The following is a 25,676-nucleotide window of genomic DNA, read 5'->3' on the forward strand; positions in this document are numbered from 1 at the left end:
ACTCACTCCATTACAGTATATGAGGGTCAGTGGTAGTAACATTGGAATACATTTGATAAATCAAACTTCTGATATTGTTATAACTATTAGTAATGAAATATCTCTTATGTAAATTCAGTGAAATTCAATTAATGGACAAATATGACATTAAAAAGTCATGTAATGGGAGTGTGGTGCTCCTGGAAGTGGGAGGTGCTAGTGAGAGACAGACACACAGGTCTGGGGGAGGTCTCTCCTACAGTCCATGTCCTTCCCCAGAGTGGTCCATAATTAACTTCTGCTTGGTTGGCACTTCCAACCAGATATAAGGAGGCTGAGGCCCCAGCATCCATAAGTCAGATACCTTCTTCCTCTGTGGTAAGACCTCTCCACCTCCTTAGATTTGTACATTTGTCTCATCTTTGCACTCAGCATCTGTTTGAATTGAGTTCTGCCTGTCTCTTGTAAGATTGGACAGTAAGCAATAAAGTGGCATTGGTTTAAAATGTGTTACTTCAAAACTGTATCTTTCATTTACATAAATTCAGGGGGTGGCCTAGAATGTAACTGGGTTTTCAGGGGAAATTATTTGAATGACAGAATGTGTAGTAAAGTGAGTTGCCTAAATGTTTTCGAACCCTTTGATTGCTAAATGATGAGCCTTTAAACTTGTGTGTTTTCACAACACCTTATGTTCCACAGGGTCCTCCAAGAAGTACACATTCATCTGTAGGAGGTGAAAAAGAAGGTGAGACATGGTTTGAGTCTTCACATAAAAAGTGATGAGAATATTCTGAGAGATACCGCTCATCTAACTCTGTTGACTGGGGAGGAAGCACCACAGAGTCAATCATGTTTCTTGTTTCATCTGTTTGCTAGTGATCCGTCACCATGAGTACGGACGCTGAGATGCAAATCTACGGCAAGGCTGCCATATACCTCCGTAAGCCTGAGAGGGAGAGGATTGAGGCACAAACCGCACCCTTTGATTCAAAGAACTCCTGCTATGTGACAGACAAGGCGGAGCTGTACCTTAAGGGTCTGGTCACTGCCAGGGCCGATGGGAAGTGTACTGTGACAGTCACCAAACCTGATGGCACTAAGGAGGTAAGCCTGAGCTGAAAAGTATTCAAGTTTGTTCAATTACACTATTCCTTGAAAAATCACACTATTCCTTGAAAAATCACACTATTCCTTGAAAAATCTTCTAAATATTATCAAAGAAAATGTCAACAGGCAATATGAAATCAGAAACAAAACATACCCCCCCCCCCCCAAAAAACAAAAACAAAAAAACAACAACAGCTAATTCAGAATGTATTTTTGAATTTTTCAAAATGTTGTTGTGAATTTAAGATGTTGTATCACTGACCTACACACACACAGAATACCCCATAATGTCAAAGTGGAATTATGTTTTTTGAAATATTTACGGATTAATTAAAAATGAAAAGATGAAATGTCTTGAGTCAATAAGTATTCAACCCCTTTGTTACGGCAAGCCTAAATAAGTTCAAGAGTATATATTTGCATAACAAGTCACATAATAAGTTGCATGGACTCACTCTGTGTGCAATAATAGTGTTTAACATGATTTTTGAATGACTACTTAATCTCTGTACCCCACACATACAATTATCTGTAAGGTCCCTCAGTCGAGCAGTGCATTTTAAACATAGATTAAACCACAAAGGCCAGGGAGGTTTTCCAATGCCTTGCAAAGAAAGGCACCTATTGGTAGATGGGTAAAAAAACAAACACACATTTTAATTACACTTTGGATGGTGTATCAATACACCCAGTCACTATGAAGATACAGGCGTCCTTCTTAACTCAGTTGCCGGAGAGGAAGGAAACCGCTCAGGGATTTCACCATGAAGCCACTGGTGACTTTAAAACAGTTACAGAGTTTAATGGCTGTGATAGGAGAATACAATGTTGTTGATCCATCCTTAGTTGTTACTCCACAATACTAACCTAAATGACAGAGTGAAAAGAAGTAAGCTCGTAAAGAATGAAAAATATTCCAAAACATGCATCCTGTTTGCAATAAGGCATTAAAGTAAAACTGAAAAGAATGTGGCAAAGGAATTAACTTTATGTCCTGAAGACAAAGCGTTATGTTTGGAGCAAATCCAACACAACACATCACTGAATACCACTCTTCATATTTTCAAGCCTGGTGGTGGCTGCATCATGTTATGGGTATTCTTGTCATCGTCAAGGACTAGGGAATTTTTTTACGATAAAAAGAAACGGAGTAGAGCTAAGCTCAGGCAAAATCCTAGATGAATCCTTATTCAGCTTTCCAAAAGACACTGGGAGACAAATTCACATTTCAGCAGGACAATAACCTAAAACACAAAGCCAAATATACACTGGAGTTGTTTACCAAGACTACATTGAATGTTCCTGAGTGGCCTAGTTACAGTTGACTAAAATTGGTTTGAAAATATATGGCAAGACTTGAAAATGCCTGTCTAGCAATGATGAACAACCAGCTTGACAGAGCTTAAAGAATTAAAAAAATTATAATGTGCAATTATTGTACAAACCAGGTATGCAAAGCTCTTAGAGACTTACCCAGAAAGACTCACAGCTGTAATCGCTGCCAAAGGTGATTCTAACATGTATTGACTCAGGGGTGTGAATACTTATGTAAATGAGATATTTCATTTTCAATAAATGTGCAAAAATGTATAAAAAATAATATATTTAATACATTTTGAATCCAGGCTGTAATACAACAAAATCTGGAATAAATTAAGGGGTATGAATACTTTCTGAAGTCACTGTATATAAAGAAGCATTTAATTGGTGTTTGAAGGCAGTATATAACATTTTATAACAAATTTTTTATGTTGACTAGTCAAGAATCACCATGTATGTGTCAGTGGGCGATAACAAAGTAGTTAGATTAAATGTGGGTATGCATTTTCTTTTTTTTTACGATTCAACTTGTATTTAATGAGCAAAAAAGCATTCAGTCACGTCCAGTTTGATCTGCGTGTAATCTTGATATCTGACTGTTTCAGGAAGGAAAAGAGTTCAAAGATGCAGACATCTTCGAGATGAACCCCCCTAAGTACGACAAGATTGAGGACATGGCCATGATGACCTACCTGAATGAAGCCTCTGTGTTGTATAACCTCAAAGAGCGTTATGCAGCATGGATGATCTATGTAAGAAACCTGCACATATAAACACACACATACATGAACATAATAAATACACACATACAGTACTACACATACAGTGGGGTCCAACAATATTGACACCCTTGATAAACAAGAGCAAAAATTACTGTATTCTAAAATGTTTTATGAGTTGGAGAACACATTGGGAGGGATCTTAGACCATTCCTCCATACAGAATCCTTCCAGGCCCTTGATATCCTTCGTCTACACTTATGGACCGCCCTCTTCAATTCAAACCACATGTTTTCAATGGGTTTCAAGTCCCGAGACTGACATGGCCTTTGCAAAATGTTGATTTTGTGGCCAATTAACCATTTCATTGTGGATTTTCATGTGAACGTGGGTTTATTTTCCTGCTGGAAGATTAACTTGCGACCAGGTTTCAGCCTCCTAGCAGAGGAGCAAAATAGCTCCATAACATCAAAGATCCACCACCATATTTTACAGTAGGGATGAGGTTATTTTGTGCTCATGCATTCTAATTTCAGCGCCAAACCCACCACTGGTTGGCTTAGCCAAAGAGCTTTATTTTCATGTCATCCAACAAATGTAAATGCCTGGAGTTTGCTAAACGGCATTGGAACTTGGATTTGAACCAGTGCTTTGGTCGGATGACATGAAAATAGACTTCAATAATGTTGACCCCTATCTTTTTGAGAGAAAGATATATTACTTGTTAAAACAAAATACTTTTTTTCAATAATTCTATTAATATAAAATAATATAATTGTGCAGCCTACAATATAGCTCAGTAAAGTGACACCACTGTAAATGAACGGTAGAAACCAAAACATATCAATACAGTAGACTCACATCAGTATACCAAAGTACACCCACATCCTCACATAAATCCAGGTAAAAGTCCATCTGACTTTGCAAATCCCCTAATTTAATTTAATCACTTTCATTCAGACCTACTCTGGGCTCTTCTGTGCCACGGTGAACCCCTACAAGTGGCTCCCCGTGTATGACATGGAGGTTGTCAACGCCTACAGAGGGAAGAAGAGGATGGAGGCTCCACCCCATATCTTCTCCGTCTCTGACAACGCCTTTCAGTTCATGCTGATTGGTACGAGCTCTGATGGATGCATGGATGGATGGATGGAGGGGTGGATGGATGGATGGATGGATGGAGGGATGGATGGATGGATGGATGGATGGATGGATGGATGGATGGATGGATGGATGGATGGATGGATGGATGGATGGATGGAGGGATGGTTGGTGGGTTGGATGGATGTCCATAAGTGCATATTGATCTCAAAGTCCATAAATGTTTATAAATAGATAATAATAATAATAATAATAATAATAATAATAATAATAATAATATGCCATTTAGCAGACGCTTTTATCCAAAGTGACTTACAGTCATGAGTGCATACATTTTTTTTTTTTGTGTATGGGTGGTCCCGGGGATCGAACCCACTACCTTGGCGTTACAAGCGCCGTGCTCTACCAGCTGAGCTACAGAGATAAATAAATAGTATTAAATATGTTTTAGAGACGTATCTACTGTTTTCTAGTCTAGGTTGGAACAGTTTGCTGGGGATATCTGAATTCACTAGCCTTGAATGTAATATGTTCCAAATTGAAATTCGTGATGATGCTATGAATGCAGTAATGTCCCCATAATGTTGCTTGAGTATGATAAGCAATATGTTTTTGGGTTACAGATAAGGAGAACCAGTCCGTCCTGATTACGTAAGTTGTTTACTAAAATGTCATTGAGAAGGTGTTTCTATTGTAATATGTTGGGTCTCTTGGTGTGATGAAATACATGACATTATGAATGGATTAGAGCATTAGGCTATGTGTAATAATGAGTTGATAAATGGGAATATTAGAAAATATTTACTTATGTTAGGAAACAGGTCAACAGTGTATTTTTCTATGCTATTTCTTAGTGAAAGCCAATCTGACACTCAAACATGTACCTAAACTCCCTCTTTCTCTGTCATATAAACCAGTGGAGAATCCGGTGCAGGAAAGACTGTCAATACCAAGCGTGTCATCCAGTACTTCGCCACCATTGCAGTGTCTGGTGGCGAGAAGAAGAAGGAAGCAGACCCCGGCAAAATGCAGGTAGGTTGGGCTCATGTTTGCCTTTTTAACACATTTCAAGCAATCAAGAAAAAATTACTTTACCAGTTTCTGAGCAACTTGTGTTTGTTTGTCTCAATCAGGGGTCTCTTGAGGATCAGATCATTGCAGCTAACCCTCTGCTGGAGGCTTACGGTAATGCCAAGACAGTGAGGAACGACAATTGTCTCGCTTTGTAAGTATGAAGGACATACTGTGGAAGTTAATTTAATATTGGAAAAATGTATTACTGTAGTTCCCTATAGTTGCACTTTAACATTTCAGACTTGATTTGCGGTAATAAAATGTTTTATCACCAATTTGTTTTCATTATTTGCAAGCCACATAATAATTCACATTTCCTGTTGCTGCAGGATTTATTTTCCTGCTGTAGCAAACTGGATCCTACATCTGTATCAATAGATCCAACATCTGTCCAAAAAACTGTAACATTTAAAAGAGGTCTATCAAAGTAAAAAGTTTAGATTTATTTGTTGACCCATTTCTAATCCCCATGCTCTACTATAGGGTAAATTCATCAGGATTCACTTCCAAGGTGGTAAACTGGCTAAAGCTGACATTGAGACCTGTGAGTTGGTTTTGATTGTTTCTCAATGCTTTCCTAAATACACACAGATTATTTTTTGGAGATCATCAAATTTAAATGTATCTCATGTTCTCTCTCTCACTCTCTCATCTCTCTTTCTCTTTCTCCCTCAGACCTGCTGGAGAAGTCCAGAGTGACCTTCCAGCTGCCCGATGAGAGAGGCTACCACATCTTCTTCCAGATGATGACCAACCACAAACCTGAGATAGTTGGTACGGCAAAGTAGAGGTTCAGAGGAAATTATTCCCACCCCCATCTGTGGAACTTGTAAAAAAAAAATAATAATCATAGTCCACATTTCTTTTTGGGGGTGGGGGGGGTGGGGGTAGATCAGCTTTAATATTGCAGATAGATTGTGGCTTCCATCAATGTAATTGTCTGCATCATTTCCAATCCCCCATATGTTTTGTACAATATATTTTCCTTTATTATTTTCCCCTAAACCTACCATCCCTCCCCTAATTGGAGTAAACTAATGGACAACAACACTTATGCTTCTACTTACAGCTTATACATACTATTTACGGACACAATGTATTTTACAATAGTTGTCTTTTGTTTGTTTTTAGTCCCATCCTTCAGCTACCCTCAACCCTTCCACACCATAGTCCACACTATTAAAACTAACACAATGAGTACATTCAAGGTAACAAGGCATCTAGACATGGGTCAGGTTTTTGGGAAATATCTATCAAGTAATGCACTGTGATCACACTAGTCCACAAGTCTCAGTCCCCTCTTTTGATGCTATTTATTATATACTACATGTATCCTTGAGTCCATCTATTGAGTAAAGGAGGGAGAGATACTGTAAAAGGTAGGAGAGCACAATTCTAAGAGATTTAACTGACAAGCCGTTCTCCGTTGTCCACAGAAATGGCGCTCATCACCACCAACCCCTACGACTTCCCCATGTGCAGCCAGGGTCAGATCACTGTGGCCAGCATCAATGACAATGACGAGCTGGATGCCACAGACGTGAGTCAAACAAAGGGTTAACCAAACACTAGATAGGGAATGGGTAATGACCACCATACACACTGAATGCACTGTGACATTCCAACATGGTGGCAGCTGGGAATGTTCATGTATTAATTTTTTTATATACCAAACTACCGTTCAGTTCATCACTGTTGTACTTCCTCTTTAATGCCAGGATGCCATTACAATCCTGGGCTTCAGTAATGAAGAGAAGCAGGCCATCTACAAGCTGACAGGAGCTGTATTGCACCATGGCAACTTGAAATTCAAGCAGAAGCAGCGTGAGGAGCAGGCCGAGCCAGACGGCACAGAGGGTGAGTCCCACTCATAGATATACAATATGTAAAGCATTAGTCCCATTCCCAGTCCCACTCATAGATATACAATATGTAAAGCATTAGTCCCATTGCCAGTCCCACTCACAGATAAACAATATGTAAAGCATTAGTCCAATTCCCAGTCCCAAACATAGAAATACACTGAGTGTACAAAACATTAGGAACACCTTCCTAATATTGAGTTTCACCCCCTTTTGCCCTCAGAACAGCCTCAATTCTTTGGGGCATGGACTCTAAAAAGTGTTGAAAATGTTCCACAGGGATGCTGGCCCATGTTGACTCTAATGCTTCCCACAATTGTGTCAAGTTGACTGGATGTCCTTTGGGTGGTGGATCATTCTTTAAACACACAGGAGATTGTTGAGCGTGAAAAACCCAGCAGCTTTGCAGTTCTTGACACACTCAAATCGGTGCACCTGGCACCTACTACCATACCCTGTTCAAAGGCACTTAAATCTTTTGTCTTGCCCATTCACCCTCTGAATGGCACACATACACAATCCATGACTCAATTGTCTCAAGCCTTAAAAATCCTTCATCTACACTGATTGAAGTGGATTTAACAAGTGGATTTAACATCAGCAAGGGATCATAGCTTTCACCTGGTCAGTCTATGTCATAGAATGAACAGGTGTTCCTAATGTTTTGTTCACCCAGTGTAGAACCCGTAAGTTTCATATAAAAGTCAGGCAGGAGTTTTTGTGAAGACAAAATACCAACCTCCAGAAATTATTTGAAATTATGGATATGGGAGAAAATCTAAACCTAACCCACAAAGAAGTAAGCCAAACTATTTTGTCAGTGTGACATCAGAAACAAGCCATCTTGTGTGCCTGAGTCTGTTGTTGTTGGTTCTCTCTCTCCAGTGGCTGATAAAATCGGCTACCTGCTGGGCCTGAACTCAGCTGAGATGTTGAAGGCTCTGTGCTACCCCAGAGTGAAGGTCGGCAACGAGTATGTGACCAAGGGACAGACTGTGCCTCAGGTTAGGCGGCCAAACACAGCATCTACCATTTTCTGAGCACTGGAATTATTTTGGGGACAAGTGCATACTTTAGTTTTTCCCAAGCTCGTATCACCTTATCAGTAGACATGGTCAATATCGCATGTATTAATTTGAGGTATTATCATTGCAGGTTAATAACTCAGTCAGCGCTCTGGCCAAGTCTATCTATGAGAGGATGTTCTTGTGGATGGTCATCCGTATCAACGAGATGTTGGACACCAAGCAGCCAAGGCAGTTCTATATCGGTGTGCTCGATATTGCCGGTTTTGAGATCTTTGATGTGAGTATGAGACCAGAACAAGATAATTAGTTGTGATTGAGATGGATTACAGCCTTGTATGATGAAATTATCCCTTTTAAAACTCCATCAACAGTACAACAGCATGGAACAGCTGTGCATCAACTTCACCAATGAGAAACTGCAACAGTTTTTCAACCACACCATGTTCGTCCTGGAGCAAGAGGAGTACAAGAAGGAGGGAATCGTCTGGGCCTTCATTGACTTCGGCATGGACTTGGCTGCCTGCATTGAGCTTATTGAGAAGGTAAACTGTCTGTGAAAATTATAACGGACCACAACAGCAAAGCTCATAGGGATCGCTGTGTGAAATATTATCACAGTGATACAACGTATCTGACTGTTGAGAACTCAATATGTTTCCTATTATGTGTCCCTAAATGTATATAATAGTATAATAGCATTTTTACTGAAGGAATGTGATCCTAAATGTAAATATCACTAATTTGATATGCATCTCTTTTCGTAAAGCCATTGGGCATCTTCTCCATCCTTGAAGAGGAGTGCATGTTCCCCAAGTCTTCAGACACTACCTTCAAGGACAAGCTGTACTCCCAGCATCTTGGGAAAACAAAGGCGTTTGAGAAACCAAAGCCTGCCAAAGGCAAGGCAGAGGCCCACTTCTCCCTGGTGCACTACGCTGGTACTGTGGACTACAACATCACTGGCTGGCTGGAGAAGAACAAGGACCCCCTGAACGACTCAGTTTGTCAGTTGTACGGGAAGTCCTCAGTCAAACTTTTGGCTGCCCTGTATCCCGCTGCCCCACCTGAGGGTAAGACTAGCATCATGTCAAAATATTTAATTAAGCACCAGTTATAACTCAGACCAAACTTTCTTTAAAGTCTTTGAATGTATGACCATTTCTCAGGGTTTATCACTGAGTTGATTTACTCATACAATGGTGTTATTTTACATAATCTCATTGGCAGCATTTGCCTCTAGATAAGTGTGAAGTTAACCAGAGATTCTCTGGTTTATAATTAATGTGCTTGCTGAAGACAAGACCACTCTAGATTTCTTACATACTCTTATTATTATTGTATTTATTCCACCCGCTCTAGGAAATGTACTTTTCTAGTTATCTTTAACTTTTTCCAATTTTAACAGATACAAGCAAGAAAGGAGGCAAGAAGAAGGGTGGTTCCATGCAGACTGTGTCCTCCCAGTTCAGGGTGAGCTTTTGAAATGTGTATATTCAGTCCTTCAAAAGGTGCATTGATTATCATAAATGATGTCTGAGAAAATGGTTTGTAACCCTCTTACAGGAGAACTTACATAAGCTGATGACCAACTTGAGGAGCACTCATCCTCACTTTGTGCGCTGCCTGATCCCCAACGAGTCAAAGACTCCAGGTACAATAAATATTGAGTTAAATATTACATCTTATCAGTACAGTATCAGTGACTTTAACAATCTCAATCTTTAACCAGTTTATGAGTATTAAATGAGACTTGGTTTGTTTTACCAGGTCTGATGGAGAACTTCCTGGTTATCCACCAGCTCAGGTGTAATGGTGTACTGGAGGGTATCAGGATCTGCAGAAAGGGCTTCCCCAGCAGAATCATCTATGCTGACTTCAAGCAGAGGTACACAAACATAAATGGACGCAAGAATACAGATCTGCTCCAAGGGATTCCCCAGCATCAGAATAGGCTTACTTTTTACTTAATATAACCAACCTATTACAGCTTGACATATTTTAAAACGGTCTCTTCATTCAGGTACAAAGTACTGAATGCCAGTGTCATCCCTGAGGGCCAGTTCATGGACAACAAGAAGGCTTCTGAGAAGCTGCTTGGTTCCATTGATGTGAATCACGAAGATTACAAGTTTGGACACACCAAGGTCAGTCAAATACCCCCAGCAAAAGCTGACAACAAAACACAACTTGAATGATAATTTAAACCCTTACCATATAAAATCTCTCCAGTTGATCTATCCATCCTTTTGTTCTTTCTTCTTCATTTTACTAAAGGAAAAGGTGGAAAAACATTGTAGTGTTTTTTTACTTCAACGTCATTCAAGTATAGAAGAGAAATTAAACTCATTATCATGTGCATTGTGTTAGAGTGGTATGGCTGCAGTTATCTGTATCTGTGGACATTATTAATCTACAACTGTACAATAACTAACAACTTAAACATCCTATCCCATGGTTAGTTTGTAAGCGTTGCAAAGTTTGTAGTTGGAATCAATCTAGTGGAGTTGTTCCCCTCTTTTGATTCAACCCTTTCTATCTGTCACCATATGTGGTTCCATTGACCATGTTAACCTGTGTCTCAGGTGTTCTTCAAAGCCGGTCTGCTGGGTGTCCTGGAGGAGATGAGAGACGAGAAGCTGGCCACTCTGGTCGGCATGGTCCAGGCTCTCAGCCGTGGATTCCTCATGAGGAGAGAGTTTAGCAAGATGATGGAGAGGAGGTGAGGAATAGTGGACATCTTGGCAAAGCATACTGTCAACCACCTGTATCTAATGCATTTTGATTACATACTGTATATGCTGTGAGTTTTTCAGGATGAGAAAGTAGGGCTTATAATGGTTTACTAAAGCTTTTGGGTTAATTCATGTATAAGTCCAACAATGGATGTAGTAACTAAGGATTCTAGCTTTATAGCTGCAGTTTGGGGGTTTGGCTGTTCAATTGTCATTTAAATTCGTGGAATTTATCCATTCATTCTTTAGAACATAAAATGCCATGTGCTTAGCATCACCTGTCAGTCCTTGCATCTAGACCGCTGTCTGTGAATTTAAGAGGGGTTACATTTCCCTAGCCCCATTCCTCAGCTGTAAACAAACAGTGGCGGGGGTGTTCCGTTTGTTGTTATTTGAATCCCAGAATGTAGCTTTAAGGATGTCACTCACCATGCCACTCTATTCTTTCTGTCGACCAGAGAATCTGTGTACACCATCCAATACAACATTCGCTCATTCATGAATGTGAAACACTGGCCATGGATGAAGGTCTATTACAAGATCAAGCCCCTGCTGAAGAGCGCTGAGACTGAGAAGGAGCTGGCCAACATGAAGGAGAACTATGAGAAGATGCAGACGGACCTGGCCAAGGCTCTGGCCAAGAAGAAGGAGTTGGAGGAGAAGTTGGTGGCCCTAGTGCAGGAGAAGAATGACCTGGCGCTTCAAGTTGCATCTGTGAGTGAACAACAACCAATTTTGCAGAAATATAAAGCAATATGGGCATATTTGCACACACTTGAATACACACTTGAACAAACATACTCCAGTATACTCCAGCTCAAGCTAGTAGGAGCAGAATGAACCGCTTTAACTGTAGTCAATGTTTATAGTCAAATGTTTATGTACGAGGTAGCACAGGTACAGTTAATTAAAATCGTCACATTCATGGTAGTGCAATAATCATGTTCAAATTCAAACTCAAACATGCATGTTCATTGAATTTGACATGTGCTCCCATATGGAAGGCAAGACAGGCAAACACTTCTGTGAAGTATGTGGCTAACTCACATTGATATTGCCAATGTTATAGATATATATATATACAGTGCCTTCAGAAAGTATTCAGACCCCTTGACTTTTTCCACATTTTGTTACGTTACAGCCTTATTCTGAAATGGATTAAATAAATAAAAATCCTCAGCAATCTACACACAATACCCCATAATGACAAAGCGAAAACAGGTTTTTAGATTTGTTTGCAAATGTATTACATAAGTATTCAGACCCTTTGCGACGAGACTCGAAATTGATATCAGGTGCAACCTGTTTCCATTGATCATCCTTGAAATGTTGCTACAACTTGATTGGAGTCCACCGGTGGTAAATTCAATTGATTGGACATGATTTGGAAAGGCACACCTGTCTATATAAGGTCCCACAGTTGACAGTGCATGTCAGAGCAAAAACCAAGCCATGAGGTTGAAGTAATTGTCCGTAGAGCTCCGAGACAGGATTGTGTCGAGGCACAGATCTGGGGAAGGGTACCAAAACATTTCTGCAGCATTGAAGGTCCCCAAGAACACAGTGACCTCCATCATTCTTAAATGGAAGAAGTTTGGAACCACCAAGACTCTTCCTAGAGCTGGCTGCCTGGCCAAACTGAGCAATCAAGGGAGAAGGGCCTTGGTCAGGGAGGTGACCCAGAACCCAATGGTCACTCTGACAGAGCTCTAGAGTTCCTCTGTGGAGATGGGAGAACCTTCCAGAATGACAACCATCTCTGCAGCATTCCAACAATCAGACATTTATGGTAGAGTGGCCAGATGGAAGCCACTCCTCAGTAAAAGGCACATGACAGCTTGCTTGGAGTTTGCCAAAAGGCACCTAAAGACTCTCCATGAGAAACAAGATTATTTGGTCTGATGAAACCAAGATTGAACTCTTTGGCCTGAATGCCAAGCGTCACATCTGGAGGAAACCTGCCACCAAGCCTACAGTGAAGCATGGTGGTGGCAGAATCATGCTGTGGGGGTGTTTTTCAGCAACAGGGACTGTGAGACCCGTCAGGATCGAGGGAAAGATGAACGGAGCAAATTACAGAGACATCCTTGATGTAAACCTGCTCCAGAGCGCTCAGGACCTCAGATTGGGGCGAACGTTCACCTTCCAACAGCACAACGACCGTAAGCACACAGGCAAGACAATGCAGGAGTGGCTTCGGGACAAGTCTCTGAATGTCCTAGAGTGGCCCAGCCAGAGCCCTGACTTGAACCCAATCGAACATATCTGGAGAGACCTGAAAATAGCTGTGCAGCAACGCTCCCCATCTAACCTGACAGAGCTTGAGAGGATCTGCAGAGAAGAATGGGAGAAACTCCCCAAATACAGGTGTGCCAAGCTTGTAGCGTCATTCCCAGACTTGAGGCTGAAATTGCTGCCAAAGATGTTTCAACAAAGTACTGAGTAAAGGGTCTGAATACTTATATAAATGTGATATTTCTGTCTGTAATAAAGCCCTTTTGTCGGGAAAAACAGATTTTGATTGACTGGGCCTGGCTCCCCAGTGGGTCGGCCTGGCTCCTAAGTGGGTGGGCCTATGCCCTCCCAGGCCCACCCATGGCTGCACCCCTGCCCAGTCATGTGAAATCTATAGATTAGGGCCTAATGAATTTATTTCAGTTGACTGATTTCCTTATATGAACTGTAACTCAGCAGAATCTTTGAAATTGTTGCATGTTGCATTTATATTTTTGATCAGTGTATGTTTCATGAATTTATATTGATTTGTTCTGACCTCTTTGACTAAATGAAGTCTATATTTTGTTCTTAAAACAGGATTCTGAGAATCTGAACGATGCTGAGGAAAGGTGCGAGGGGCTCATCAAGAGCAAGATCCAGCTGGAGGCCAAACTCAAAGAGACGACCGAGAGGCTGGAGGATGAGGAGGAGATCAATGCCGAGTTGACTGCCAAGAAGAGGAAGCTGGAGGATGAGTGCTCTGAGCTGAAGAAGGACATCGATGACCTGGAGCTCACCCTGGCCAAAGTGGAGAAGGAGAAGCACGCCACTGAAAACAAGGTCTAGTGTCTTACCATAGACAGTCTAACCAAACAGTAATCCAAACAATAATCAACTCAAAACATAGCTTAACAGAAATGGAATTCAAGTTGTATTGTGGGTGCAGGAAAAATTAAGACACAAAATTGAATTGTACAATTTCAGTTGCGGGCTACTCCCAACATTCATTGCCTGTTCTGCTCCCCCCTCATTTATGACTTCCACTCAGAACACTGGCATAGTGTACACTGCCATCTAGTGTTACATCTATAGTACAGTACTTGTTGACACATTTCTAATTTAAATGAATGCAATATATAACAAACTATATCTCCCCTTTATGGTGAAGAATAATTATGTTGTGGCCATTTTCAGGTTAAAAACCTGACAGAGGAGATGGCATCTATGGATGAGAGTGTTGCCAAGCTGACCAAGGAGAAGAAAGCCCTCCAAGAGGCCCACCAGCAGACACTGGACGACCTGCAGGCAGAGGAGGACAAAGTCAACACTCTGACCAAGGCCAAGACCAAGCTGGAACAGCAAGTGGACGACGTGAGTGGAGTTTGACCATGATAGAATGTAAGATTATATTATCTTCATTTGTTTAGATTTGAAAAATATATTTGTTTTTATCTTATAGCTTGAGGGTTCTCTTGAGCAAGAGAAGAAGCTACGTATGGACCTAGAGAGATCCAAGAGAAAGCTGGAGGGAGATCTGAAACTGGCCCAGGAGTCCATAATGGACCTGGAGAATGACAAGCAGCAAGCTGATGAGAAAATCAAGAAGTAAACACAAACAAATGACTACAGTATCAGCTGCTATAATGGTTGTTCTTGACTAATTAGGAATTAGCATTTGCATGTCATTCTTAAAAGCAACGTGAATGGTATTATACTCCCTTTACACTATCAAACCTAAACCAACTCTGCAATCGACGTGTTTCTGTTTCTTAGGAAGGAGTTTGAGACCACTCAGCTCCTCAGCAAGATTGAGGATGAACAGTCTCTGGGAGCTCAGCTGCAGAAGAAGATCAAGGAACTCCAGGTACAGTACAAGATATAAGCTCCAGTACAGAAAAAGCACACAATTGAATCATTTCCTGAAAAAAGCTGACATTTGTTCTGGCAGCTTCTGATGGCTCAGTAGGAGCTTCTTACCATTGTAAAGATGGTGCTTCCATAGAGTTAGATAGAGGACTCAGATTTGTATCTTTGCCATGATGGCGTCTGTGATAGAATAGGCATCTAAATATAAATGTTTTGTGTAGTTAATTTTCTTCTTGTGTTTGAAAAAAGTTTAAAACTAATATTGGTGATTTACTGCCACCTGCAGTGCTGGAGTCCTGAACCAAATCTTGTCCTTCATTTATTGCGGCCACTAGATGGCAGTGATATAGCTTAAAGCCATTTACTAACCATTGGCAACCCTATTTGAATAATTCAATGCTCTGATCATTGGCTGATGGCTCCCAACCCATGGGAAATCCCCACCCAGTTGACTACTTTATAAATGGTAGAAGCCCTCAATGACAATATCAATGCTAAAATGGGCCATATCTGTCTAGAGTCATCTGTCTAACACTATGGGGGGCTTCTTGCCATTGTGGTTTTGGCTCCTGCATGGGACACTGTCTATTGAATATATTAGTGTAACTGGCTTTGTATTTAACACATTTATGAAAAATATACATATTATTATTTTGTGAGGTTCAATTGTTTCAACTCTATTGTAGTGTTCATCCCCCCTGCTCCTGCCCCCTGTTCTAGGCCCGTATTGAGGAGCTGGAGGAGGAAATTGAGGCTGAGCGTGCTGCCAGGGCTAAGGTTGAGAAGCAGAGGGCCGATCTCTCCAGGGAACTTGAGGAGATCAGCGAGAGGCTGGAGGAGGCCGGAGGCGCCACTGCTGCTCAGATTGAGATGAACAAGAAGCGCGAGGCTGAGTTCCAGAAGCTGCGCCGTGATCTTGAAGAGTCCACCCTGCAGCACGAGGCCACAGCCGCCGCTCTGCGAAAGAAGCAGGCCGACAGTGTGGCTGAGCTCGGGGAGCAGATCGACAACCTGCAGCGCGTCAAGCAGAAGCTGGAGAAGGAGAAGAGCGAGTACAAGATGGAGATTGATGACCTCTCCAGCAACATGGAGGCCGTCGCCAAGGCTAAGGTGAGTAGTGATGTTTTGATCAAGCAGTGTTGAGGAGGGTCAACTACATTACCATTCAACTGAACTGAGGTTGACAGGAGTCCCATTTATAAAGTAATTATGGTACATGTTTCACTAACAGGGCAATCTGGAGAAGATGTGCCGTACTCTTGAGGACCAGCTGAGCGAGCTCAAGACTAAGAATGATGAGAATGTTCGCCAGGTCAACGACATCAGCGGACAGAGGGCCAGACTCCTGACAGAAAATGGTACCATCAACAATGAACAACAACCCAATGCTTTCCTTCAGTAAAACACAATAACATGTGTTGGGGGCTGTATCCACATAATTTATACTGTACTATTCACCACCTAACTTTGCCCTATGATACCTCCAAATACATTTTCAATCTTAGAGAACAGAGACCTTATTAACTAGATATCCCTCTATCCCTGAAGGTGAGTTTGGCCGCCAGCTGGAGGAGAAGGAAGCCCTGGTGTCTCAGCTGACCAGAGGAAAACAGGCCTTCACCCAGCAGTTGGAGGAGCTGAAGAGGGCGATTGAGGAAGAGGTCAAGGTAAGGGACCCAAAATGGACTCCACCGACCACAGAGATTAGAGCCATATCTTCATATAGACAGTGGGTGTTTCTCAATATGCACACTACCGTACTCCACACTCTCATGCTCCGAGTGCGTTCTCTGAGGACGTTCTATTGAGTCCGTACTTGTGAGGATGAGAGAGTGGAGAACGCATAAAACATTACATTTGAGAAGCATTCACACTCCACCTACTGTATTACCTCACACATGCTGCACCTCCCCATTCACTAAACCTTCTTCCAGCCAGAACAATTGCAATAGAGACCTAATAAGATACACACAAAGCAAACGTTTTACTTCATAATTATCAGCTAGCTGTGAATCGTAATAATCTAGCTATCCAGCTAGTTAAAACAGCCAAAAATGACCTAAAACTAATGTTATGTAGATGTCAATCCTTCGTGGGTAGCTAGCTACCAATTATTTGTGGCTAGCCAGCTAACAGTAGTTGCTAGCCAGTTCGCCCTATTGACTTAATATAGGCTTGCAATTGCGCACACTACAGAGGGTATTGTAATCAGGTAAAAATGCAAAAATTAACACAGAATGTATTTAACGTTTTCAAGAGAAAATATTGTTGTCAGGCAACATATGAGATGGGAATGGGCAACATTTCATTCTGAAGTCAGATCTTATTTTCTCTCGGTTTAGCTCAAGAAATGTTGCTTTGTTTTTTTACGTGGTTGGGTCATATTTCTGTCCATACATTTTGTTGAAACTTGCATCAATGCATGCTTCGAAATGTGTTGCCCTCCATAATCCGTATAACATACTTTGATTTGGACTCACGCTCCGACCCTCCCGTGCTCCAGATTGCGTGCCTCGGGGCACGGTAGTGTGCATATTGAGAAACATCCAGGGACTATGCCACCCTCAGTCTTCTACTGTAATTTGTTTGACTATCTCTCTTTGTCTCCTTCTTTCAGGCTAAAAACGCACTGGCCCACGGTGTCCAGTCTGCCCGCCATGACTGTGACCTTTTGAGGGAACAGTTTGAGGAGGAGCAGGAGGCCAAGGCAGAGCTGCAACGCGGCATGTCAAAGGCCAACAGTGAGGTGGCTCAGTGGAGGACTAAGTATGAAACTGATGCCATCCAGCGCACGGAGGAGCTGGAGGAGGCCAAGTGAGTCACATGCAACAGCAACAACTCAAATATAGAGTGTGGGTGGTAAGAGGGCTCTGAGAAAATGTTACGTCAATATATATTGTAACATATGTTTCAAACCGAAACATCACCCTCTGTTGTCCAACAGGAAGAAGCTGGCCCAGCGTCTGCAGGAGGCTGAGGAGACCATTGAGGCGACCAACTCCAAGTGCGCCTCCCTGGAGAAGACCAAGCAGAGGCTGCAGGGAGAGGTGGAGGACCTCATGATTGACGTTGAGAGAGCCAACGCAATGGCCGCCAACCTCGACAAGAAGCAGAGGAACTTTGACAAGGTGAAAATGAAGAAACCTCACCCTTGTTATTTTCTGTCAGATTCATTGTAGTATATTTCTGATTCAAAGCTCTTCATCAATGACTTCTAATGATAATCACATGTATTTCCCTAGGTTCTGGCAGAGTGGAAGCAGAAGTATGAGGAGGGTCAGGCTGAGCTGGAAGGAGCTCAGAAGGAGGCTCGCTCTATGAGCACTGAACTCTTCAAGATGAAGAACTCCTACGAGGAGGCTCTGGATCATCTGGAGACTCTGAAGAGAGAGAACAAGAACCTGCAACGTGAGCATTTAATCGCTATACCTTTTAACAACCCAAGGAAGTGGAGGGCAATTCGATTTGCAAGACCATATGAAGTGCTGTTAATTAACTGTTATTTTGATTCAATGTCAATTTCAGTGCATTGGCATATCCACTGAAAATCTCCCAAGTCTAAACAGCTCCTGTGTGTTTGTGTGTGCAGAGGAGATCTCTGATCTGACTGAGCAGATCGGAGAGACTGGCAAGAGTATCCATGAGCTGGAGAAGGCCAAGAAGACCGTGGAGACAGAGAAGTCTGAGATCCAGACCGCTCTGGAGGAGGCTGAGGTACAAACTACAGCTGTTTGATGAGATAAGCAGTGTTACACTAGCCAATGCCAGCTACAGTCAAATGCTCCCTGTATTGGTGTTTATTGTAGTCATATATATTTAATTCCTACATCCAAATGTATTGAACACAATTCGCCTGACTGCTTCTGTTTGTCCAGGGCACACTGGAGCACGAGGAATCCAAGATTCTGCGTGTGCAGCTGGAGCTGAACCAGATCAAGGGTGAGGTGGACAGGAAGCTGGCTGAGAAGGACGAGGAGATGGAGCAGATCAAGAGGAACAGCCAGAGGGTCGTTGACTCCATGCAGAGCACCCTGGACTCTGAGGTCAGGAGCAGGAATGATGCCCTGAGGGTGAAGAAGAAGATGGAGGGAGACCTGAACGAGATGGAGATCCAGCTGAGCCACTCCAACAGGCAGGCCGCTGAGGCCCAGAAACAGCTGAGGAACGTCCAGGGACAGCTCAAGGTAAAAGGACTGGGACATCAGGATAAAAAATCTGAACATGGAGAAGGATTTGTTTGTGAATCTGTAGAAAATAATACAACAGAGGCATTTAGGAGTGGACTATGTACTGTATAAAGGTAGGGATATTGGGGAAATTCTTACCAATTAACCTATGTCATTGTGAACCCCAGGATGCTCAATTGCACCTTGATGACGCCGTCCGCGCTGCAGAGGACATGAAGGAGCAGGCAGCCATGGTGGAGCGCAGAAATGGTCTGATGGTGGCTGAAATCGAGGAGCTGAGAGTTGCTCTGGAGCAGACAGAGAGAGGCCGCAAAGTGGCTGAGACTGAGCTGGTAGATGCCAGCGAGCGTGTTGGACTGCTGCACTCCCAGGTATGGGTCAAAAGCCAATGAAACTCAACCAACCATACCGTTTACACACAACAGTATTTCAACAGCGCTTGCTTTTAGATTTTCATAATATCAGCCCTGTGACATGTAAGTTCTCTTGAGAGTCTAACAAATCGTCTTGTTTCCTCCTTCAGAACACCAGCCTTCTGAACACCAAGAAGAAGTTGGAGACTGACCTGGTGCAGGTGCAGGGAGAGGTGGATGATATCGTCCAGGAGGCCAGGAATGCAGAGGAGAAGGCCAAGAAGGCCATCACTGATGTGAGTCCTTGAATTACGTCAACTTGATTTGTCCCCAAGTGCCAATGGTAGCTGGGCTGGTTAAGAACAACAAAGATCTTAGAGGGGCGTTATGATTGGTGCCAATTGGTGCATTAATTAAACAAACTACTTTTCCAGGCGGCCATGATGGCTGAGGAGCTGAAGAAGGAGCAGGACACCAGCTCTCACCTGGAGAGGATGAAGAAGAACCTGGAGGTCACAGTCAAGGACCTGCAGCACCGCCTGGATGAGGCTGAGAATCTGGCCATGAAGGGAGGCAAGAAGCAGCTCCAGAAACTGGAGTCCAGGGTGAGTTAACAGCAGGGTGGATTGAAATAAGTGTATTTGATCATATAAAAATACTCAGGAGCATTGTGTAATGACTTTTTCTCTCAATAACCCACCTAGATCAGGGGTTCCCAAACTTCTTTGCATCAGGGACCCCATAATATCAGAACACAACTCCTACTTTAGTGTGCGATAAAAATAGCATCTACTCAGTTTTACTATGACTTCAGCAATACATGGTCAGACTAATCAAGTCTCGTGCCCTGGGGAAAGAACATTTTAAAGTCTTGGCATCAGAAAGAAAATGTTGCAGTTTTAAAGCTAATTTCTTGCAATTCTACACATGTTGCCATAGGGCGGAGAGAACATTATGCAGTTTTCAAGCTTAAATGAGAGTCTAAGCCCTGTGTAAGCCAGAGGGGGGGAGGGGGGTACTACTAAGCAATATGGAGTTGTTTTAAGAAGGTCATACCAAGGATAATTTTGCTATGACTTTGAATTTTAAGACCCCTTGAAGTATAAAAATATATATATAAAACATTTATTTGATGAAAAATTGTTATCTGGCCTTACTGCTATTAGCCCATACAAACACATTGAATAACAGATTCACTACATGGAACAACAGATAGTCCCCCCAAAAAAATCTAAATGAAGTTTGTTCTGAAGTGTGTATCCTATATCTGAGAGATATAAGAAAGATCAGGAACATTTTATTTAACCCCTTTGTCACTTAAGTCTCCATTTATACTGTACTTCCATAAAAAATGTTCTACTGATACCGGGGGACCTTCAGACGAGTCTTGTGAGGCTTGTGGGCGTCCTGGAGAGTCTCACCTTTACACAGAGGGGTCATAGTGTGTAGCCCAAACTTTTCGGACACTACAGACGATGTTGTAAGAAAACCCATTTTCGGGATGTCTCATGGTCTGTCTGACAAGCACCGCTCTCGCTCTGTCGCCTTTCACCGCAAATGCAGAAGTGTTACATAGGCTGATGCGGTGGATTGAGACGCATCCAATGCAAAAAAACATGTCTCAAGCGTAAAACTGACAGACGTTTATGGGGATTTTTTAAATATCCTAATTAGATTTTTCCGGGGGCATGGACATCGACCTTAGGGGGTTAAATTATGGTGCATTTATGCTCAAAATAAAACATTTGGGGAATATGTTACACTTATATAGTTGGAGTTGAGAAGAATTGGAGCCAAGACCTTCGATGTAAAAAATTATTTATCTAGTTGCATTTGTTCAGGCTTGTACAGTTGTCTTGGATTACTTCTTCTAAACTGCCATTTCATGAATAGATAATAATAATAATAATAATAATAATAACTACATTTGCATAATTTCTCTCTCTAGATCGCTAGCTACATGTCTAATTCACTCTGCTGCAAAAGTGCCGCTGCTAGGGAAGCTAGCATTGCTATCCGAGGCTACCAGCTAGCAGTCTAACGGATGAATTTGCATGTAGGCTAGCGGACTTTCAAAAGTTCATAAAAACGTGAAAACACAACATAACATCTTAACAAACATATGTACATACTCTGGAAACATTACCGTCTCGAATATGGTGCTATTCCACTCAATAACCTTAAAAATAAAGACATTAAAATGTATTTATATCGGTGCTTCTGTCTTGCTGTTGACATGGCAAACTTCTTTCAGCAATCTCACACAGTGAGTTGCAAAATTATTCACCCCCCTTGGCATTTTTCCTATTTTGTTGAATTACAACCTGGAATTAAAATGGATTTTTGGGGGGGTTGTATCATTTGATTTACACAACATGCCTACCACTTTGAAGATGCAAAATCTTTTTAGGGGTGAAACAAACAAGAAATAAGACAAGAAAAACAGAAAACTTGAGCGTGCATATCTATTCAACCCCCCAAAGTCAATACTTTGTAGAGCCACCTTTTGCAGCAATTACAGCTGCAAGTCTCTTGGGGTATGTCTCTATAAGCTTGGCACATCCAGCCACTGGGATTTTTGCCCATTCTTCAAGGCAAAACTGCTCCAGCTCCTTCAAGTTGGATGGGTTCCGCTGGTGTACAGCAATCTTTAAGTCATACCACAGATTCTCAATTAGATTGAGGTCTGGGCTTTGACTAGGCCATTCCTAGACATTTAAATGTTTCCCCTTAAACCACTTGAGTGTTGCTTTAGCAGTATGCTTAGGGTCATTGTCCTGCTGGGGGGAAAAAATTTATGCACTAACTGTAAGTCGCTCTGGATAAGAGCGTCTGCTAAATGACTAAAATGTCAATGTAAAAATGTCAATGTATTATACCCTTCTTTCCACAGATCCCCGGTAGTTTAATCTGTTGTTGCTAGCAATATTCATATTTTTTTATTCCACTTTGGGAACCACTGATAATGAAAATGTGTTATTATTATTACAGACCCCTTCAATTAAAAGTTTAAAAGTACATAGAAACAGATAACAATTGTTCCTCCTTGACTGGGTAGAAGACTGTACCTCTGTTTTATAAAGATGAGTAACTTCTGATTTCACCACAAACAAATGCCTACGTTTATTTTTTCCACAAAGGTGCGTGAGCTCGAGACTGAGGTGGAGGCCGAGCAGAGAAGAGGTGTAGACGCAGTCAAGGGAGTCCGCAAGTATGAGCGCAGAGTCAAGGAGCTCACTTACCAGGTAAGAGAAAGTGCCTTCTTCACACACTTGACAGTAACACAGACAGGTTTGTGTATAAAACTATACTGACATTGATTCTTTGCTCTTCTCCCACAGACTGAGGAGGATAAGAAGAACGTTAGCAGACTTCAGGACCTGGTAGATAAGCTGCAGTTGAAAGTGAAGGCCTACAAGAGGCAGGCTGAGGAAGCGGTGAGTCAGACTTAGTCAAATACTCTGAAAGCATACGTTTGAAAACATGGTTTCCCTTGTGTACATTACAAAACGTAATGTCCATACGGTTTAGTTGAAGTGTTGCTACAGCACATCAGTCAACAATGACTCAATTGATATTACAAGTCATTACTGAAGAAATTATACACATTTCTGAGTGCCTCCTATGCCTATGTGTTACTACCTTAAAGGAGAGGGGGTTGAATAATAATTTGCTGGTCTAGTTTGATCCCCTGTTCCGCCACTCACTTTCTCTGCTGTATCATCCATCTCCCTATATACATTGCTATCATAAATCTGCCAATATTTGTTTAGTTGAAAATACATTTAACAATGTATATTTTAATTTGCTACCTGAAGCTTCAAAAAGTGTAAATACTGATGTTCTGCTCTCCCTATCTTTTCCTCACCCAGGAGGAAGCAGCAAACCAGCACATGTCTAAGTTCAGGAAGGTTCAGCATGAGCTGGAGGAGGCTGAGGAGCGTGCTGACATCGCTGAGACTCAGGTCAACAAGCTCAGAGCCAAGACCCGTGACACTGGAAAGGTACAGAACTACTGCTAAACCTATACCTGACTCATGTTCAAATATGACCACATCAACACCACCTATGATTCAGTCTTCACAGAGGTCAATACTGACCTTTTACACTCAACTGTATTCAAGAAGCACATTTCAGGTAGGGCAAAAAAATAAAGGTTAATTCTGTTGGTACAAAAGTGAAAATCCAAGCTGAGCACTGAGCCTTAAAATGCTTGATCCATTATATTCTATCCAAGTCTATCCATATATTTATCATGTTCATTATTATTACTGATCCATTATATTCTATCCAAGTCTATCCATATATTTATCATGTTCATTATTATTACTGATCCATTATATTATTTCATTCTTACAGGGCAAAGAAGCTGCTGAATAAATGAAGTCCAAAGTATTGAAGATCAAAGTCATCATTTTCCTGTGTTGCATAAAATATGATTTTCATGGTGAAATGTTGAGCATTGATTAAAAACATGTAGGCCTACATACACTTCCTTTGTGACTGTGGACTTATTACTCAGAAAACTGCTTTTTAATACCATAAAAATATTGTACTTTAATTAAAGGAGCAATCTGGGATTCCAACATCAACAAAGCACGTACCCCAACAAAGCGGTCACTGTTTTTGGTAAACAGCTGAGGGATGAGGATGGAGAAATGTAACCACTCAAATTCATAGACTAAGCTATGGTTCACAAGGACTGACCTTCCAAACATCAACATGATCATTTTAACTATGGACAGGCCCAAATATAAATGTTTAAAAAATAAAAAGATATGAGAAGAATATGCATAACCATGGTAGCAGTTGAAAGGGAACAATTTGGAGATTGTTGGGAAATTCTCAGAACAAAGTTCTAAGGAAATAGACCGGATATTTGCATTTGAATGCTATCACAGATTATGCAAATATTAATATCTCGTGGACAGACTACTTAAACGGTAATCAAATCAAATTGTATTTGTCACATGCGCCGAATACAACAGGTGTAGACCTTACCATGAAATGCTTACTTACAAGCCCTTAACCAACAATACAGTTAAAGAAATAGAGTTGAGAAAATATTTACTAAATAAACTAAAGTAAAAAATAAAATAAAAAGTAACACAATAAAATAACAATAATGAGGCTATATACAGGGGGTACCAGTACCGAGTCAATGTGCGGGGGTACAGGTTAGTCGAGGTAATTTGTACGTGTAGGTAGGGGTAAAGTGACTATGCATAGATAATAAACAGCGAGTAGCAGCAGTGTAAAAACAAAAGGGGGTGTCAATGTAAATAGTCTGGTGGCCATTTGATTAATTGTTCAGCAGTCTTATGGCTTGGGGGTAGAAGCTGTTAAGGAGACTTTTGGACCTAGACTTGGCGCTCCGGTACCGCTTGCCGTGCGGTAGCAGAGAGAACAGTCTGTCACTTGGGTGACTGGAGTCTTTGACAATTTTTTGGCCTTCCTCTGACACCGCCTAGTATATAGGTCCTGGATAGCAGGAAGCTTGGCCCCAGTTATGTGCTGGGCCGTACGCACTACCCTCTGTAGCGGCTTACGGTCGAATGCTGAGCAGTTCCCATACCAGGTGGTGATGCAACTGGTCAGGATGTTCTCGATGGTGCAGCTGTAGGACTTTTTGAGGATCTGGGGACCAATGCCAAATCTTTTCAGTCTCCTGAGGGGAAAAGGTGTTGTTGTGCACTCTTCACGACTGTCTTGGTGTGTTTGGACCATGATAGTTTGTTGGTGATGTAGACACCAAGGAACTTGAAACTCTCGACCCGCTCCACTACAGCCCCGTCAATGTGAATGGTGGCGTGTTTGGCCCGCCTTTTCCTGTTGTCCACGATAAGCTCCTTTGTCTTGCTCACGTTGAGGGAGAGGTTGTTGTCCTGGCACCACACTGCCAGGTCTCTGACCTCCTCCGTATAGGCTGTCTCATCGTTGTCGGTGATCAGGCCTACCATCAGCAAACTTAATGATGGTGTTGGAGTTGTGCTCATTAAAATGCAAATCAATTTATAACATTTCTGACATGCATTTTTCTGGATTTTGTTGTTGTTATTCTGTCTCTCACTGTTCAAATAAACCTACCATTAAAATTATAGACTGATCATTTCTTTGTCAGTGGGCAA

The 25,676-nt window shown here is 41.7% G+C and overlaps 1 pseudogene; it reads left to right on the forward strand.

The window, feature by feature from the left end:
• Positions 1-855: 855 nt before the first annotated feature.
• Positions 856-24,039, forward strand: LOC121534243 (annotated as a pseudogene).
• Positions 24,040-25,676: the final 1,637 nt, after the last annotated feature.

Source organism: Coregonus clupeaformis, unplaced genomic scaffold (assembly GCF_020615455.1).
Source record: "Coregonus clupeaformis isolate EN_2021a unplaced genomic scaffold, ASM2061545v1 scaf1190, whole genome shotgun sequence".
Lineage (NCBI taxonomy): Eukaryota > Metazoa > Chordata > Actinopteri > Salmoniformes > Salmonidae > Coregonus > Coregonus clupeaformis.